The sequence below is a fragment of the Capricornis sumatraensis genome, chromosome 4, assembly GCF_032405125.1.
Source record: "Capricornis sumatraensis isolate serow.1 chromosome 4, serow.2, whole genome shotgun sequence".
Taxonomy (NCBI): Eukaryota; Metazoa; Chordata; class Mammalia; order Artiodactyla; family Bovidae; genus Capricornis; species Capricornis sumatraensis.
Genome location: NC_091072.1, coordinates 6798840 through 6817968, shown reverse-complemented (window position 1 = coordinate 6817968; position 19129 = coordinate 6798840). Strand labels below are relative to the sequence as shown.

Here is a 19129-nt window from a genome sequence, read left to right as displayed (position 1 = left end):
TCTTTGCTGTATAATATATTCTTGTAACTTATTTTTTAGACTTAGTAGTTTGTACCTCTTAATGCCCTACCCTGAAATACTGGTATTTAAAATATGTTTATATTTTCTACTTACCTTTTAATGTAAAATAGGCTATGATCACTTAAGTCTTTTGTTGTCTTTTTTTAGTTTTTCTGGTGAGGTTTCTGTTGGACATTATCCTTGACATGTCAGACTGCAAACTACCCTTCAATTCATAATTCCTAGAAATCCACATTATAATTTATAATACTGAGATAATCAGTAGATTTTGAATAATTTGTGATACAAATAGTGGGCATTTTTTAACTTATTTGACTGTCAGAACTTGAGAAAGATCACAATGGTATATTCACTATGGACACAAAAGAGCATTTTTCAGACAATAAAGGAAGCAGTTCTGACTATTCAGTCCTCAGAAATCCACTCAGGTCATCTTTGGAAAGACATTAAATTAAAATCTGAGTAATTGTGGAATGCCTGAATTACTTGCACTGAGCTTTATTATTGACAACAATTAGCATGTTTTCCCTCTAATCAACTTTGGAATTCATAACATCCTGCAGCAGTATACATGAGATGTGCGTTTGACTCAAATACAAAATAAAGATTGATAATGGATGTGGATATTTTTGAAGTTCAGGATAAGATGTGTGTGTTGAGAATGTGATTTTTACAGATTTCTGTTTGATTCTAACTTTCTTTTTAAAAACTTTGTACACATGTATATTTCTTTTGACATCAGTTCCTTTGACTGAATTTGCTAAGAAGGGCAGCACATTTGAATCGTGGTATAATATGGAAATGTATGAGTAGAAAGTCCTTATGTTTTCTATGACTTTTAAACTACATAATATATAGAATTGAGTTCTGCCAGATTTAGAAAGACATATATACTCTGAAAAATGAAAAAAGGTGTAAAAATGGTATTACGAGATTCTGAGTCTGACTGGCTTTAATTGCAGCTCATTAAAAAATTATATTATGAAAAAAGCAAGAGGAAATGTATCTTCAGCTTACTATATAAGGAAGGTGTTTTTTAAGTCCTTTCTCTAGGGAACAAATGCTGCCATTTCTGAAGCTACAATTCCTAATGGGAATGGGAAGTAAAAACTGGTGGATTGGAACTTGATATATTCTGTACATCCATGAAAGGCAGACAGTAGACACATGGAAACAGGCCTTTTCTCATTCTAGTGGTGTTAGCGTGGAATCTAACAGTCTTTCTAGGAGAGGATTTGTGAGGCCTTTATCAAGTTAAGCCAGAAATGAAAATTGACAGGTAGAATTTCTATAGTAAGCTTTTAGATTTTTGTGGTAGGCTGTGGTAACATGCATGACTGTGGGTTCATCAGCGGGCAGCTTTAGAGCAGGTTTGAGGGAGCTTTCCGAACCGGATGCCGTGAATAGTCCAGTGGCTACCATTCACCTTGGGTAAGCACGTGTTCTTTGATTTACTCTGCCAAGAATTTGCTGGATGATGTGTTGCAGTCGTACAATTGAGATCATGCTTAAAAATCTCAGGGGGAAAAATGAGTGTTATACTTTTTTTTATTTACTGTGGGAAGCTGACAGTGAAACGATACTGAAAATGACAGTGGCATTTACATGGGAATTGTCAAGTAAAGTATTGATCTCCTTTTATACCAAACCTCAGCCACTCACCCACCCAAGAGGAGGGTTTTCTGTTTCAGTAGGAATCTGGATTTTACTGCAGATTCCAGCAAGAAAAGATTTTCTTCAAACCGTTTGTTTCATTTCACTCTTCTCTGTGACCAGCCCTCTTAACTGCTTCTCCTTTCCTCTCTCCCTCTGCCTCCCCTTCTCTTCCTCTCAGTTGCTTTTTAATTCTGCCTTTGACTTTCTCTTTTGTTTTCTCTTAGTCTCTTTCTTATCTTTCTTTCTCTCCTCCCCTCCCACCACAACTCTCTCTCTCTCTCTCTCTCTCTCTCTCTCATAGCTATCTATTCATTCCCTGTTGAGATAAATTATTAGGTGGGATATGAATAGGCCTTTAGGGGGGCAGTATTACACACATGCCACACAGATAGATACATATGTCCAGATTAACACACACACATTTGGTATCATCTTACAGGTTCTAGATAACTCCTTTCTCTCTTCTGCCACCCCTTTCCCAACTTAAACATTACAGGTATATACTCCATTCAGTTTAATTTATGAGGTGAGCCGTTTAAAGTTAAATGGACGGAACTGATAAATGGTTATTGCTACATATTGACCTTACTACTTTAAGATTTCTTTGCAAATCTTAGAATATCATTTGGATTTTCTTTTTGAACCAGAAGTAACATTCTGACCTGTATCTGTTGTTCAGGGTAGTTGCATAGTCAGGAATATTTATTGAAGACCCACTCTGTGTTCAGGTGTGAACTTGGAGAACATATCAGAACCAAATGGGCCCCTGGTCTCAGAGACCGCAAACTACTGAAAAAGATGGAGGGTCCTTCCTCCCTTAAATAGACAGTTATTCCATATTAAAATAAAAATATAAAATGAATCCTGCTTGTTGTTAGTAGGAAAGATAATAAAAAATAGACCTTAACATACTTAAAGGTAGGCACCATGAGGGACTTGTTTCAAACCTTTAATTCAGAGGCTTGAGTTAATATTTAGCTGTAAATTTGCCTTAGATTACATGAAAAGGATAGATAGTGGTATATTGAGCCCTTTTTTACACTTTACAATTTACTGCTGTTTCCCTGCTATTTACTCAAATGACCTAAACAGATACATGAGTGTATAAGTGCTTTGTGCAAATAAGAGTTTTCCCCAGTAAGTTGCTTAAATGATGAAAAGTAACAGATATCTATGGTATAAAGTGGAAGAAGTTGGGTATCAAAAGACAACCAGTGCTAGAATATTATTTAGGTTCTTTAAACTTGGACTCTGGTTGGGAGGATGTGCTGTTTGAGATAAGCCTCCATTTAAAATATCAGTACAGTTTTAGTAGGAGACTGATTTTGATTTAGGTTAATATTCCACTTCAGCTCCTATCCCCTTTCTTCTCCATAAACATTAATGCTCTTTCTTCCTTCCTTCTTCCCTCCCTCTCTCTCTTTCTCTCTCTCTTTCCTTCTCTCTTTCCTTTTTTCTTTCTCTCTCTCTCTCCCTCCTGCCCATTTCCTCACCAAATCAACACCAGACTCTGCCAGACCATCTGATGTGTCTGTGGCTCCACTGGGCGTGCCAATCCCAATGCTTGGATGTGGTTTGCCTTCAGGTGTCATTGGGGTTGAGGTGGAAGCAAGGGGAAGAGGGAAGATTTGCTTTTAGTTCTGATGATTTAATAGGACATCCCTAAGAGTCTAATAAGTAATAAAGCTCTTAGGACTCAAACAGAAGGAGATGAGAATGTGAAATGCGGGCCAGCTCTGGGTTGGAGGATGAAGTTCCTGAGAGACACGATACATGAGGATTAGGACTCTTGTCTTGGGAACTCTGCTGACTGGGTTCCAATCTCAGCTCCCCTGTCTGAGGGGTTATGAGCAAATTCGCTTAAACTTTGTCTCCTGATTGCCTCATCTATGAAATGGAAGGCTTTATTATTAACACCTACCTCACCTAGTTGTTTTAATAAGTTAGTATATCTAAAGACTTTGGAGTTTCTAGTATGTGTTAGCTATTATAACTTTTTAAAGTGAAGTCGCTCAGTTGTGTCCAACTCTTTGTGACCCCATGGACTGTTGCCCACCAGGCTCCTCCATCCATGGGATTTTCCAGGCAAGAGTACCAGAGTGGGTTGCCATTTCCTTCTCCAGAGGTTCTTTCCGACCCAGGGATCAAACCTGGGTTTCCCACATTGTAGGCAGACGCTTTTACCCTCTAAGCCACCAGGGAAGTCATTATAACTTTTTAGTATTGTTTTAGTCTTTACCTGTCTCAAAGTGGACTGGGCAAGGACTCCATCCCTTCCTGCGAGTACTTGGACTCAAGGTATCTTACACTTCCTGGGCAGAGTGGGATTAGTGTCAATAGACAGGACTTCTGTCCCGCATCCCTTTTCAGCCTAAACACACCCATCATTTTGTTCTTAGAAGGGACCATCTTGTGACTTTGACCTTGAGAATTTTCTCCTATTGTGGTAAGATTTTTAATCCTCATCATCTGTGGCTTCTTTTCTTTCTAAGGACTTGCTGCTTCCAAAGAATGGCCGTTGAAATCCTTCACAGAAGGCATTTGTGCAGTGATGCCTGTCTTGACACAGTGTAGGCATGTGACAATGAACCTTGGTTAATCCTGTATTTTCTGCCTTCTTAACCTTGTTAAGCAACGTGCCTCTTATCCATCTTGCTGCATTTTTATATCTTATCTTTGGTTTGGGTCTTTGATGCTGCAAGAGTGCAGGGACTAAGGAGAATTTGGTCTTAAACTGGTCCTGAGATCATGAAGAAACTTTGAGGAAGCAAATTAGTTCTGGTCCTCTTTAAAGATCCCAAGAAAATCCTGGGATATTAATGGAAATGTGAATTGTTTGAAGTGACTACAAACCCTGGGAAAGAAGAAGTATTGCTGGGTGTCACCCTACTCTATGTGTTCTCCAGATGGAGAGCTCCGGGTCAGAAGGCTCATGGGTTTATTGGTCAGCTTTTGTAGATTCTAGACTGTTATCCTGGGAATGAATCTCTTCCACACAGAAGACTGGAGTAGGTTGCCATTTTCTTCTCCAGGGGATTGTTTGCTTAATTTCTCTTCCTGACCTTTTGTTGTTAGTGTATAGAAATGCAACAGATTTCTATGTTTTAGTTTTGTATCCTGCAGCTATACTGAACTCATTGGTGAGCTCTGGTAGTTTTCTGGCGGTGTCTTTGGGTGGTGGTGATGTCTTTTATATGTATAGTATCATGTCATCTGCAAAGAGTGACACTTTTGCCTGCTCTTTTCCTATTTGGATTCCTTTTATTTATTTTTTTCTTGTCTAACTGCTATGGCTGGGACTTCCAAAACTATGTTGAATAAAAGTGGTGAGAGTGTGCATCTTTTGTCTTTTTCCTGATCTTAGAGGAAATGTTTTCAGCTTTTCACTCGTGTGTATGATGTTAGCTGTGAATTTGTCATATATGGTATGACCTTTATTATGTTGAGATATATTCCCACTATGCCCCTTTTCTGAAGAGTTTTTATCAGAAATGGACATTGAATTTTATCAGAATCTTTTTCTGCATCTATTGGGGTGATCATATGGTTTTTATTCATTAGTTTGTTAATGTTGTATATCACACTGATTGATTTGCAAATAACTGAAAAATCCTTATCTATGTAAAAGAATGAAATCGGAACATTCTCTAATACCATACACAAAAATAAAATGGATTAAAGGCTTAAATGTAAGACTGGATACTGTAAAACTCCTAGAGGAAAACCTGGACAGAACACTCTTTGACATAAATCGTAGCAATGTTTTTTTGTGTGGGTCTATCTCCTAAAGTAAAGGAAATAAAAGTAAAAATAAACAAATGAAACCTTTAAACTTAAAAACTTTTGCATAGCAAAGAAAACCATTGAGAAAACGAAAAGGTAGTCTACTAAATGGGAGAAAGTATTTGCAAATGATATGACCAATAAGGGATTGATACTCAACCTTTATAGACAGCTAATACAACTCAATATCAAAAAAACTAACAACCTGATTAAAAAATGGAGGGAAGACCTGAATAGATACTTTTCTAAAGAGGATATGCAGATGGCCAACAGGCTCATGAAGAGATGCTCAGTATCATAAATCATCAGGGAAATGCAAGTCCAAACCACAATGAGCTATCACCTCACACCTGTCAGAATGGCTGTCATAAAAAATAACACAAATAACAAATTTTGGCAATTATGTTGGAAAAAAGGAAATCTGTACACTGTTGGTGGGAATGTAAATTGGTGCAGCCACTGTGGAAAACAGTCTGGAGGTTTCTCAAAAAATAAAAACTAGAACCGTATGACCTAGTACATTCGCTCCTGAGTATACAATCCAAAAAAACAGTGATTTGAAAAGATACATGCACATCATTGTTCATAGAAGCATTATTTACAATGGCCAAGATAGAGAAGCAACTTAAGTGTCCATCAGCAGATGACTGGATAAAGAACGGGATGGAGTGCTACTCAGCCACAGAGAGAGGGAAAGTTTGCCATCTGCAACAGGAATGGACTTCAGCGAATAAAGTCAGAGAGACACATCTGAACACTGTATGATGTCACTTACATGTAGAATCTAAAAATAAAATTCAACAAAGTAGTAAGAAAGCACAAAAGAAGGAGATTCACAGATTCAGGCAAGAAACACATGGTTACTAGTTGGGGGAGGGGGGCCACAGTGTAGGTGGGGGAAGTGGGAGGCACAAACAGTTGGGTTTAAGAAAGACTCAAGGGTGTTTTATACAGCACAAGGGATATAGCCAATATTTGGTAATAGCTATAAATGGAAAGTGACCTCAAAAATCGTATAAAAATTTTTTTAGAAATTAAAAAAGATTGTTACATATTCTATTAAGTCAAATCCCAGGGAATGTTCTTGTTCAGATGTGTGTGTGTCTCCCTTGCTTTCCCCCAAATCAGAATTTAGATGTGGACTAGATTTTAGAATTTGAAGAAGTTTCTGAAAATGCGTATCACCTGTATCTATTACTTAACATATGTAGTTGGCTGAAAACGTTGTATGTTTTATTTCAAACATAATTTTCTTACTTGGTATTCTTAGGCAACCTGTGAAAATGACGGGGAAGTTAGCCAGGAGGGTAACATAAATGAACAGATCCTAAAGATTGACAACAGAAAAACACATTTTAAATAAAGATTAATGTATCTTGTAAAAAGAAAGAAAAAATAATTAGGAAATATAAGAATTATGCTATGCAGGTGTATAACCATAATCACAGTTGTATATAGGGGTAAGCAAAAAAAGAAAAACCAAAAAATTAAAAAACCAGAAACAAAACACAACAACCCAGCCATTAAAGATTCAAGCAATTTGTTAAAAACTTGAACTCCGAAAAGTGCCTTTTTGCACAAAGTTGACAACAAGAGTTGTAGGCTTTTTCTTAAAAAGAGAGCAAAGCCAACTCAGCTCAGGGTTCCTTTGACCTATCTAATTTGACACTTTCAACCAGGAAGGAGATTAAAAATTTAATGCTGACAGTTGTTCTTTTCTTTCTACCAAAAGGCTGACCTTAAAAAACATTTCTCCCCCATTTTGCTCTCTCTTCTTTCATCTTTGCTTCCAGTATTATCAAATGAGGACAAGTATATAAATGGAGAAATCTGGTGAGAGTTTTCAAAGTCAGTGTTGTGGTTGTAAAATACTATGATGTACTGTAGTTTTGCAAATGTTACCATTGGAGGAACCTTGGTAAAATGTATTTTAAAAATCTCTTGTTTATTATAACTGCCTGTGTTAAGTGTTAGTCGCTCAGTCATGTCCAACTCTTTGCAACCTCATGGACTGTAGCCCGCCATGCTCCTCTGCCAATGAGATTTTCCCAGGCAAGAATACTGCAGTGGGTTACCATTTCCTTCTTCAGGGTATCTTCCCAACACAGGGATCAAACCCGGGACTCCCGCATTGTAGGAAGATCCTTAACTGTCTTAGCCACTGCATGTGAATCTACAATTATTTCACTAAAACTTGCAGTGAAAAGGAAGTTCCATTTCTCTGCATTCAGCCAAAGATTTAAGCATCATGTAATGAGTTTAATGAAGTTTTCATACCCTTTCAAACTTTACTACTCTTTGATTACTCTTCCCAGCAGTGAATATCATGATTGTTAAGCTCAGCTGCAATTGCATAGCAGTGGTGAAAACTATGGTTTTAAGAAAAAGGCAATGGGAATTATTTTAAAGAGTTGGAAAGCTAGAGAGTCACATGAGTCCATTTCAAAAGGTTATTATTATTACTCTGGGGTCTGTGGAGAATTTATTGGAAGGAAGTTCTAGTGGAAATGAGGAGACGGTGAAGAAATGGTTGCAGTTGTGTATTTGAGAAGGGGCGACGGCTTGGGCGTGGCTGGTGACAGTTAATAACAGAACGATTTCATATTGTTTTGAGATACTAGCTTTTCTGTTGCTAAGTTATTTTTCAAATTGCCCCACTATCCCTTCCTATATCACCTGGGTTCTAAACTGCATGAAATGGAAGAGTGCCCAAAAGTAGGAACACCCTGACTGCTTCTTCCAAGTTAAGGCTTGATCTTGGTGTCGCTCTGCGCCGCTGTATAGGCCACGTGTGTAACGCGGGTTGTAACGTGGGTAGTAAAGACTTCCTCCAAGAGTGACTGTGAAGATTGGAGAGTGCATCCCAGTGTTGGGGTCCTGGGTTCCGCGCCCGTCCTCTCACTGCTGATGACAAGTGACGGTGCCTCAGTTATGGTTTCTTGGTTTGTAAAATGAGAGATGTGGGCCATGCCCATAATTCTCAGGTTTTCGGTTCAGGCTCCTAAAGCTGACAGTACCTGGTGCCCCTTGCCGTGTCCCGACTCTCTACGAGGACCAGAACTACTTCCTCTGTTTTTTCTATTGGGCTCAAACTAACTCATGAGCGATTTCTTTCAAGCAAAATATTTTGTGGCCAAAGAGAAAGCTGGATTAAAAACTATACATGGTCTTTATGGATCCTTTTAGTCTAAGTATTAAGAGTGTTCTTAATATCCTTTTTTTCTTTGTAAACTCAAATTGCATCTCTCAAGTTTTAACTTTTCTGATGTATTTATTGGTTTAGACAAAGAAATGTGTGCTTAGTAGTGAAAGTTCAGATTTAAATCCAAGAAAATTAACCTCTGTTTTGTCAGTGTCCTCAAAGGATTACTCCTAAAGAATTATGTGAGAGGAAGGAACGGTCCACAGTCTGAAAAAAGTCAGCATTTTTTATAAATGAAAAGCCTGAAGTGAATTCTCAAAAATACTTGATCTGAGTTATATTTGGAGTCTGCAGTTGAAAATAGGAACTGAGGGGTGGTATTTAAGTGTAGCTAAAAAAAGAGCATCAACTGTTGCCTGGAGTAGGTGAGCTCTCTTCAAGAGAAGGTCCTGGAGACCTGGTAGCAACAGTCTCTATGGAGGAAACCGGCTTGAGTGCTTATCCTGGTAGAAGCAGGCGAGCCTTTTGAGAGAAAAGCTGCCTTCGCGGGCTTTTAAAGAGAAGCTTGAAACGTTTTGGCTTAAAATATGGGATGCAGCTTTGTTCAGTAAAATGCACCAAGCTGAGTTGTGATACAAGGTTTGTGGTGTATTTCTGCTCCGTTTTCCCTGTGGAGATCCGGATGCAGGCTGTTGCTTCCGGTCAGGTGTTGGCCTGGACAGACAAAGCTGCTGCTTCTGGTCTGGTTCCAACCTTGAATGAAGACGGTGATGATGAGAAAGGGAATACTTGGAAATAGCTGAAGGTCTACATGTCATCTTCATGCTTTAGGAAAAAATCTAGCAGAAAGAAGTCTGTTAGAACATTTTGACAGAACAGATGCTGCTTAAAGAGTACAAACAGATTTTTAACCAAAAAAAAGAGAGAAGAGTTTGAGTAGGAGAGAGGGGAGGTAGTAATCATTACAGGTCCTGTAATGGAATATTAATGATTCCCACATAGAGTTCATTTTAATTTGATCATGAAGAAGTGCTACAGAATTTCGTATTCAGATGCATCCACGGAGGTTAGAATGTTCATATGTTTGGAAGGTTTTTAAATTTCATGATATAGTCCACCAGGGTTGGCGCTCCTGTCCCTCGGGTATGGGCCTGTGGTGTTGACATGAATGTCGGGGGTCACACTGTGAATTTAAACTGTCCCCCTTTGCTTATGATGTACCAGACAGGAATGGCAATGAGGGACTTCTTTTAACAAGCCTGCAAGTCAGTGGCTAATAAAGTATCACAGTGGATACAGAGACACGGATTTTAACTTAAAGGCATTTGTAGCTGTACAATTAAAAAAAAAAAATCACAGAGGAAAACAATTTGACTTGTGGTTGTATTAATGCTTCACTTATGTAAATGTCTGTTGTCTGAAAAAGACCCAAAAGTTGAAAATGCAAAAAATTTAAAATAACTCTGAAGGGCCAGAATAAACGGGTGTTGTGGAGTCTGTGTAACACACATTACAAATTTTACTCAGACCCTCACTTATGGCCTATTTTAATGATAACCAAAATTGTTACTTTGAAATTTTGGCCTTATCTTCCTCCCTGGCTTTTCCAAGCCAATGGCCATGTGGATGCCTTTTTACAGATAGCTGCCTAAAACTAGGGGTCTGGACCTGGGCACCTCCCACTGCTCATCTCCAAGCTAGCTTGCCTTTCCTGAAAAAAAGTTAAGAAAACAGAAATATTCAGATTGCTGTTTAAATTTTAAATTGAACTTATTTTGAAGAAACAGTTGTTTTCCCAGTTTAGCCAGGAACTAGAAGGGTGGCTTGCAGGGAGTGCTGTCAGTCAGGTGAATGGACCTTACCAGGTAGTGACTTGATAATGAGGCAGAGAGAAAGAGGAAACCCCAAAAGCCCTGGGTCTCTGCCTGGAGCAGCTGGAGTTGTTTTGGTGAGGGGCAGGCCCCCGTGGGTAGTCAGCAACTTCTCAGAGTGCGCTGTAGCACAGCGGAGTAATGGATGGGCTGAGTGAGTCATCTGAAACATTACATCATGTTTACTTAGTTTGATTAAGGAGACCAGGAGTGTGAAATGGATTTGGGAAGATTGCCAGCAACTGTTTTATAAAGATTTTGCCATTTGAAAAAATTAACTTCAATCAGAAAATCCATTAATATAGAATAATTCATTTCTCTACCAGAAGACATTCTTGAACTCCATTCTCTGTCAACGTTGGATTTTATTGTTGCTGTTTTAAAGTTTTTGTTTGCTTTAGCTGTTTTAACATTTACCCTTCTCTTCACACTTCCCACAGACAGCAGCGTCATTTTTGTGCCTCAGACACGCTGCCCTTTGAGGAAGCCACCACAGATGGTAGTCCCGTCTTCCGGGGCAGGTCATTTCACCATGAGGTCCCTTAAATGCTAGAAGCATTTATTCCTTGAAAATGCAGCGTGAATAGATTGTTACTCTTCTTTCCTTCTTTTTCTTTCACTTCCAGAAACACAATTCAAAGGTAAAATCTCTTATACCCAAAGTATTACCTTGAAGGGTTATCTGTGTTTCAGTTTGTTGGTCATATGTTGTAGACTTGGGCAAATAAGTCATCTTTAAAAAGAGTTGTCTGACTTTGGATTAGATGCTATTGCTGGTCACTAGTATGTGACCACCCCCCGCCCCAACCCCTATTCTTCGGCAGAGACTCTTGCCATTATACATAGTGGTGTTCCAGGACAAATTGGATATTCAACAAATATTGGTGGAAGAACTGATTGCAGTTTTATATAAAACCCAAGTGCTACGACTTCTGACCATGTGAGTACCATGTGACGAACTTGATATGTACAGAATTCTGAATGTGTGTAGATGTATACATACATCTGTCTGTTTTCGTCTTTTTTTTTTTTTTTTGAGGGGGGAGATCCATAGTTTTTTTTTTTTTTTTTTTTGTGTTTAGATTCTTTTTTTTTTTTTTTTTATTAAATTTTAAAATCTTTAATTCTTACATGTGTTCCCAAACATGAAACCCCCTCCCACCTCCCTCCCCATAACATCTCTGTGGGTGATCCCCATGCACCAGCCCCAATCATGCTGTATCCTGCGTCAGACATAGACTGGCGATTCAATTCCTACATGATAGTATACATGATAGAATGCCATTCTCCCAAATCATCCCGCCCTCTCCCTCTCTCTCTGAGTCCAAAAGTCCGTTATACACAGCTGTGTCTTTTTTCCTGTCTTGCATACAGGGTCGTCACTGCCATCTTTCTAAATTCCATATATATGTGTTAGTATACTGTATTGGTGTTTTTCTTTCTGGCTTACTTCACTCTGTATAATCGGTTCCAGTTTCATCCATCTCATCAGAACTGATTCAAATGAATTCTTTTTAACGGCTGAGTAATACTCCATCGTGTATATGTACCAAAGCTTCCTTATCCATTCATCTGCTGATGGACATCTAGGTTGTTTCCATGTCCTGGCTATTATAAACAGTGCTGCGATGAACATTGGGGTACATGTGTCTCTTTCAATTCTGGTTTCCTCGGTGTGTATACCCAGCAGTGGGATTGCTGGGTCATAAGGCAGTTCTATTTGCAATTTTTTAAGGAATCTCCACACTGTTCTCCATAGTGGCTGTACTAGTTTGCATTCCCACCAACAGTGTAGGAGGGTTCCCTTTTCTCCACACCCTCTCCAGCATTTGTTGCTTGCAGATTTTTGGATCGCAGCCATTCTGACTGGTGTGAAGTGGTACCTCATTGTGGCTTTGATTTGCATTTCTCTGATAATGAGTGATGTTGAGCATCTTTTCATGTGTTTGTTAGCCATCCGTATGTCTTCTTTGGAGAAATGTCTATTTAGTTCTTTGGCCCATTTTTTGATTGGGTCGTTTATTTTTCTGGAATTGAGCTGCATAAGTTGCTTGTATATTTTTGAGATTAGTTGTTTGTCAGTTGCTTCATTTGCTATTATTTTCTCCCATTCAGAAGGCTGTCTTTTCACCTTGCTTATAGTTTCCTTTGTTGTGCAGAAGCTTTTAATTTTAATTAGATCCCATTTGTTTATTTTTGCTTTTATTTCCAGAATTCTGGGAGGTGGATCATAGAGGATCCTGCTGTGATTTATGTCTGAGAGTGTTTTGCCTATATTCTCCTCTAGGAGTTTTATAGTTTCTGGTCTTACATTTAGATCTTTAATCCATTTTGAGTTTATTTTTGTGTGCGGTGTTAGAAAGTGATCTAGTTTCATTCTTTTACAAGTGGTTGACCAGTTTTCCCAGCACCACTTGTTAAAGAGATTGTCTTTACTCCATTGTATATTCTTGCCTCCTTTGTCAAAGATAAGGTGTCCATATGTGTGTGGATTTATCTCTGGGCTTTCTATTTTGTTCCATTGATCTATATGTCTGTCTTTGTGCCAGTACCATACTGTTTTGATGACTGTGGCTTTGTAGTAGAGCCTGAAGTCAGGCAAGTTGATTCCTCCAGTTCCATTCTTCTTTCTCAAGATTGCTTTGGCTATTCGAGGTTTTTTGTATTTCCATACAAATCTTGAAATTATTTGTTCTAGTTCTGTGAAAAATATGGCTGGTAGCTTGATAGGGATTGCGTTGAATTTGTAAATTGCTTTGGGTAGTATACTCATTTTCACTATATTGATTTTTCCAATCCATGAACATGGTATATTTCTCCATCTATTAGTGTCCTCTTTGATTTCTTTCATCAGTGTTTTATAGTTTTCTATATATAGGTCTTTAGTTTCTTTGGGTAGATATATTCCTAAGTATTTTATTCTTTTTGTTGCAATGGTGAATGGAATTGTTTCCTTAATTTCTTTTTCTACTTTCTCATTATTAGTGTATAGGAATGCAAGGGATTTCTGTGTGTTGATTTTATATCCTGCAACTTTACTATATTCATTGATGAGCTCTAGTAATTTTCTGGTGGAGTCTTTAGGGTTTTCCATGTAGAGGATCATGTCATCTGCAAACAGTGAGAGTTTTACTTCTTCTTTTCCAATTTGGATTCCTTTTATTTCTTTTTCTGCTCTGATTGCTGTGGCCAAAACTTCCAGAACTATGTTGAATAGTAGCGGTGAAAGTGGACACCCTTGTCTTGTTCCTGACTTTAGGGGAAATGCTTTCAATTTTTCACCATTAAGGATAATGTTTGCTGTGGGTTTGTCATATATAGCTTTTATTATGTTGAGGTATGTTCCTTCTATTCCTGCTTTCTGGAGAGTTTTTATCATAAATGGATGTTGAATTTTGTCAAAGGCCTTCTCTGCATCTATTGAGATAATCATATGGTTTTTATTTTTCAATTTGTTAATGTGGTGAATTACATTGATTGATTTGCGGATATTGAAGAATCCTTGCATCCCTGGGATAAAGCCCACTTGGTCATGGTGTATGATCTTTTTAATATGTTGTTGGATTCTGATTGCTAGAATTTTGTTGAGGATTTTTGCATCTATGTTCATCAGTGATATTGGCCTGTAGTTTTCTTTTTTTGTGACATCTTTGTCAGGTTTTGGTATTAGGGTGATGGTGGCCTCATAGAATGAGTTTGGAAGTTTACCTTCCTCTGCAATTTTCTGGAAGAGTTTGAGTAGGATAGGTGTTAGCTCTTCTCGAAATTTTTGGTAGAATTCAGCTGTGAAGCCGTCTGGACCTGGGCTTTTGTTTGCTGGAAGATTTCTGATTACAGTTTCAATTTCCGTGCTGGTGATGGGTCTGTTAAGATTTTCTATTTCTTCCTGGTTCAGTTTTGGAAAATTGTACTTTTCTAAGAATTTGTCCATTTCTTCCACATTGTCCATTTTATTGGCATACAACTGCTGATAGTAGTCTCTTATGATCTTTTGTATTTCTGTGTCGTCTGTTGTGATCTCTCCATTTTCATTTCTAATTTTATTGATTTGATTTTTCTCTCTTTGCTTCTTGATGAGTCTGGCTAGTGGTTTGTCAATTTTATTTATCCTTTCAAAGAACCAGCTTTTGGCCTTGTTGATTTTTGCTATGGTCTCTTTTGTTTCTTTAGCATTTATTTCTGCCCTAATTTTTAAGATTTCTTTCCTTCTACTAACTCTGGGGTTCTCCAATTCTTCCTTTTCTAGTTGCTTTAGTTGTAGAGTTAGGTTATTTATTTGACTTTTTTCTTGTTTCTTGAGGTATGCCTGTATTGCTATGAACTTTCCTCTTAGCACTGCTTTTATAGTGTCCCACAGGTTTTGGGTTGTTGTGTTTTCATTTTCATTAGTTTCTATGCATATTTTGATTTCTTTTTTGATTTCTTCTGTGATTTGTTGGTTATTCAGAAGTGTGTTGTTCAACCTCCATATGTTGGAATTTTTAGTAGTTTTTCTCCTGTAATTGAGATCTAATCTTAATGCATTATGGTCAGAAAAGATGCTTGGAATGATTTCGATTTTTTTGAATTTATCAAGTTTAGATTTATGGCCCAGGATGTGATCTATCCTGGAGAAGGTTCCATGAGCACTTGAAAAAAAGGTGAAATTCATTGTTTTGGGGTGAAATGTCCTATAGATATCAATTAGGTCTAATTGATCTAATGTATCATTTAAAGTTTGCGTTTCTTTGTTAATTTTCTGTTTAGTTGATCTGTCCATAGGTGTGAGTGGGGTATTAAAGTCTCCCACTATTATTGTGTTATTGTTGATTTCCCCTTTCATACTTGTTAGCATTTGTCTTACATATTGCGGTGCTCCTATATTGGGTGCATATATATTTATAATTGTTATATCTTCTTCTTGGATTGATCCTTTGATCATTATGTAGTGGCCTTCTTTGTCTCTTTTCACAGCCTTTGTTTTAAAGTCTATTTTATCAGATATGAGTATTGCCACTCCTGCTTTCTTTTGGTCTCTATTTGCGTGGTATATCTTATTCCAGCCCTTCACTTTCAGTCTATATGTGTCCCTTGTTTTGAGGTGGGTCTCTTGTAAGCAACATATAGAGGGGTCTTGTTTTTGTATCCATTCGGCCAGTCTTTGCCTTTTGGTTGGGGCGTTCAACCCATTTACGTTTAAGGTAATTATTGATAAGTATGATCCCGTTACCATTTACTTTATTGTTTTGGGTTCGGGTTTATACACCCTTTTCGGTTTCCTGTCTAGAGAATATCCTTTAGAATTTGTTGGAGAGCTGGTTTGGTGGTGCTGAATTCTCTCAGCTTTTGCTTGTCTGTAAAGCTTTTGATTTCTCCTTCGTATTTGAATGAGATCCTTGCTGGGTACAGTAATCTGGGCTGTAGGTTATTGTCTTTCATCACTTTAAGTATGTCTTGCCATTCCCTCCTGGCCTGAAGAGTTTCTATTGAAAGATCAGCTGTTATCCTTATGGGAATCCCCTTGTGTGTTATTTGTTGTTTTTCCCTTGCTGCTTTTAATATTTGTTCTTTGTGTTTGACCTTTGTTAATTTAATTAATATGTGTCTTGGGGTGTTTCGCTTTGGGTTTATCCTATTTGGAACTCTCTGTGTTTCTTGGACTTGGGTGATTATTTCCTTCCCCATTTTAGGGAAGTTTTCAACTATTATCTCCTCAAGGATTTTCTCATGATCTTTCTTTCTGTCTTCTTCTTCTGGGACTCCTATAATTCGAATGTTGGAGCGTTTCATATTGTCCTGGAGGTCTCTGAGATTGTCCTCGTTTCTTTTAATTCGTATTTCTTGTTTCCTCTCTGATTCATTTATTTCTACCATTCTATCTTCTATTTCACTAATCCTATCTTCTGCCTCCGTTATTCTACTATTTGTTGCCTCCAGAGTGTTTCTGATCTCATTTATTGCATTATTCATTATATTTTGACTCTTTTTTATTTCTTCTAGGTCCTTGTTAAACCTTTCTTGCATCTTCTCAATCCTTGTCTCTAGGCTATTTATCTGTGATTCCATTTTGATTTCAAGATTTTGGATCATTTTCACTATCAATATTCGGAATTCCTTCTCAGGTAGATTCCCTACTTCTTCCTCTTTTGTTTGGTTTGGTGGGCAACTCTCCTGTTCCTTTACCTGCTGAGTATTCCTCTGTCTCTTCATCTTGGTTATATTGCTGCGTTTGGGGTGGTCTTTTTATATTCTGGTGATTTGTGGAGTTCTCTTTATTATGGAGCTTCCTCACTGTGGGTGGGGTTCTATCAGTGGCTTGTCAAGGTTTCCTGGTTAGGGAGGCTTATCTTGGAGTTCCGGTGGGTGGAGCTGGGTTTCTTCTCTCTGGAGTGCAGTGGAGTGACCAGTGATGGGTTATGAGACATCAAAGGTTTTGGAATAATTTTGAGCTGCCTGTATATTCAAGCTCAGGGGAGTGTTCCTGTGTTGCTGGAGAATTTGAGTGATATGTCTTGTTTTGGAACTTGTTGGCCCTTGGGTGGAGCTTGGTTTCAGTGTAAGTATGAAGGCATTTGATGAGCTCCTATTGCTTAATGTTCCCTGAATTCAAGAGTTCTCTAATGTTTTCAGGTTTTGTATTTAAGCCTCCTGCTTCTGGTCTTCAGTTTTTACAGTAGCCTCTAGACTTCTCCATCTATACATCACCGATGATAAAACATCTAGGTTAAAGATGAAAAGTTTCTCCACATTGAGGGACACTCAGAGAGGTTCACTGAGTTACAAGGAGAAGAGAAGATGGTGGGGGTAGTTAGAGGTAACTGGAATGAGATGCGGTGAGATCAAAAGAGGAGAGAGCAAGCTAGGCAGTAGTCATTTCCTTATGTGCGCTCTATAGTCTGGCCCGCTCAGGTATTTACGGAGTTATACAGGGAAGAGAAGAGGGAGGAAGTAGACAGAGGTGACCAGGAGGATAAGAGAGAGGAATGAGAAGGAGAGAGACAAATCCTGCCAGTAACCAGTTCCTTAGGTGTTCTCCACTGTCTGGTACACACAGAGATTCACAGAGTTGGATAGAGAAGAGATGGGGGAGAAAAGAGACAGAGGCCACCTGGTGGAGAAAAAGGAGAGTCTATAGGAGAAGAGAGTGGTCAAGCCAGCAATCTCGCTCTCAGGTAAACTTGGGTCGTGAAGTTTGGGTTTTTAAATGAACATAATTGACAACAAAAACCTAAGAGCAAAGGTTAAAAATCTAGAGTAGAGGTTGGATTTTCAAAAATACAATATTAAAGAAAAGAAGCAGAAGGAAAAAGCAGGAAAGAAAGAAAGAAAAAAAACCAAGAATTATTAAAAAAAAAACAAGCAAACAAAAAAAAAACAAAACAAACAAACAAACAAAAACCCCACCAACAACCATCCAAAGGCTATATATGGTGTTTGCCTTAAAAAAAAAAAAAAAAAAAAAGTTTTTTTTTTTTTTTTTTAAATAGTAATAATAGGTTATAGTAATAAAAATTAGAGGAGAAATAGAAGATTTAACAATTAAAAAAAAAAGGTTAGGAAAAAAAAGAGAAAAAAAAAAAAAGAAAGAAAGAAAAAAAAAAAAAAGGAATGATTTTTAAAATAGTAAAAATATATCTGGCTCTTCTCTGATGTTTTGGGCCGTGTGGGATCACTTCCAAGGTGGTTCCCTCTGTTTAACTTCTTCCGTTTGCTGGTTTTTCAGGCTCACTAGTTCAGTCGCGCTGTGGGGAGGGGGAATGCCGCAAACTAATAGCGCTGTCGTGTGCTCTCAGTGTCACAGCCCCGCTTGACCTGTCCCTTCTCGCGGCGCACAAACCGCTCCGGCTCTACGATGCACAGCCGGGAACCGTCTGGGGCTGGCCCTAGGCTGCGTGCACTTCCCGGTCCAAGCCGCTCATGTTTGGCGCTCAGGCAGCCCTCAGAGGCACAGATTCGGCTGGGACTGCGCTTTGTGCCCTTCCCAGGTCCGAGTAGCTCAGGAGTTTGGCGAGCGTGATCGCCGCGGCTTGTCACCTTTTCTGTCGCTGCTGCTCAACTTTCTGGGTGGACCGCTGGCGTCCCCCGTGAGGCAGATTGTGACTGTCCAGCACCCCCAGAAGTCTTAGCAAAGAAGCCCGCTTGCAGTTAGGTAAGTAAAGTCTCTCCGGGTCTGCAATTGCCCCTTTCCAGTCCTTATGGCTCTGGCTGCCTGTCCCCGGCGGGGGATGGTCTGCAGCCGGCTTTTTCCGTTCCGTCCTTTGTTCTGTGCTCGGTCCTGGCGGCGTCTTATGTTCGAGCTTTTCGTGCTGTAGCTATCCCACAGTCTGGTTTGCTAGCGCAAGTTAGATCGTTCTGGTTGCGCGTGGGGCGTTCCTGCCCGATTCTTACAAAGCACTGCAGCCCGCGCCTCCCGCGCGTCCCTGCCCTGCCCCCACTTCCCAATGGCGGATGCAGGCGTCTGTGCTGCTTTTCCGCTGGGGGAGTTACTGTTGGGCTTGTAATCTCTTGGTTTTAATTATTTCTTTATTTTTCCTTCCTGTTATGTTGCCCTCTGGGTTTCCAAGACTCGCCACAGACTCGGCAGGGAGAGTGTTTCCTGGTGTTTGGAAACCTCTCTTCTTAAAATTCCCTTCCCGGGACGGGCTTCCCTTCCCGGGACGGGCTTCCCTTCCCGGGA

General features: G+C 39.0%; 1 protein-coding gene across 3 annotated transcripts in view; it reads left to right on the top strand.

Annotated features, from left to right (window-relative positions):
- The window catches only part of PSD3 (pleckstrin and Sec7 domain containing 3), a 314418-nt gene that overhangs the window by 94060 nt on the left and 201229 nt on the right, over positions 1-19129 (top strand). The window lies entirely within an intron of this gene.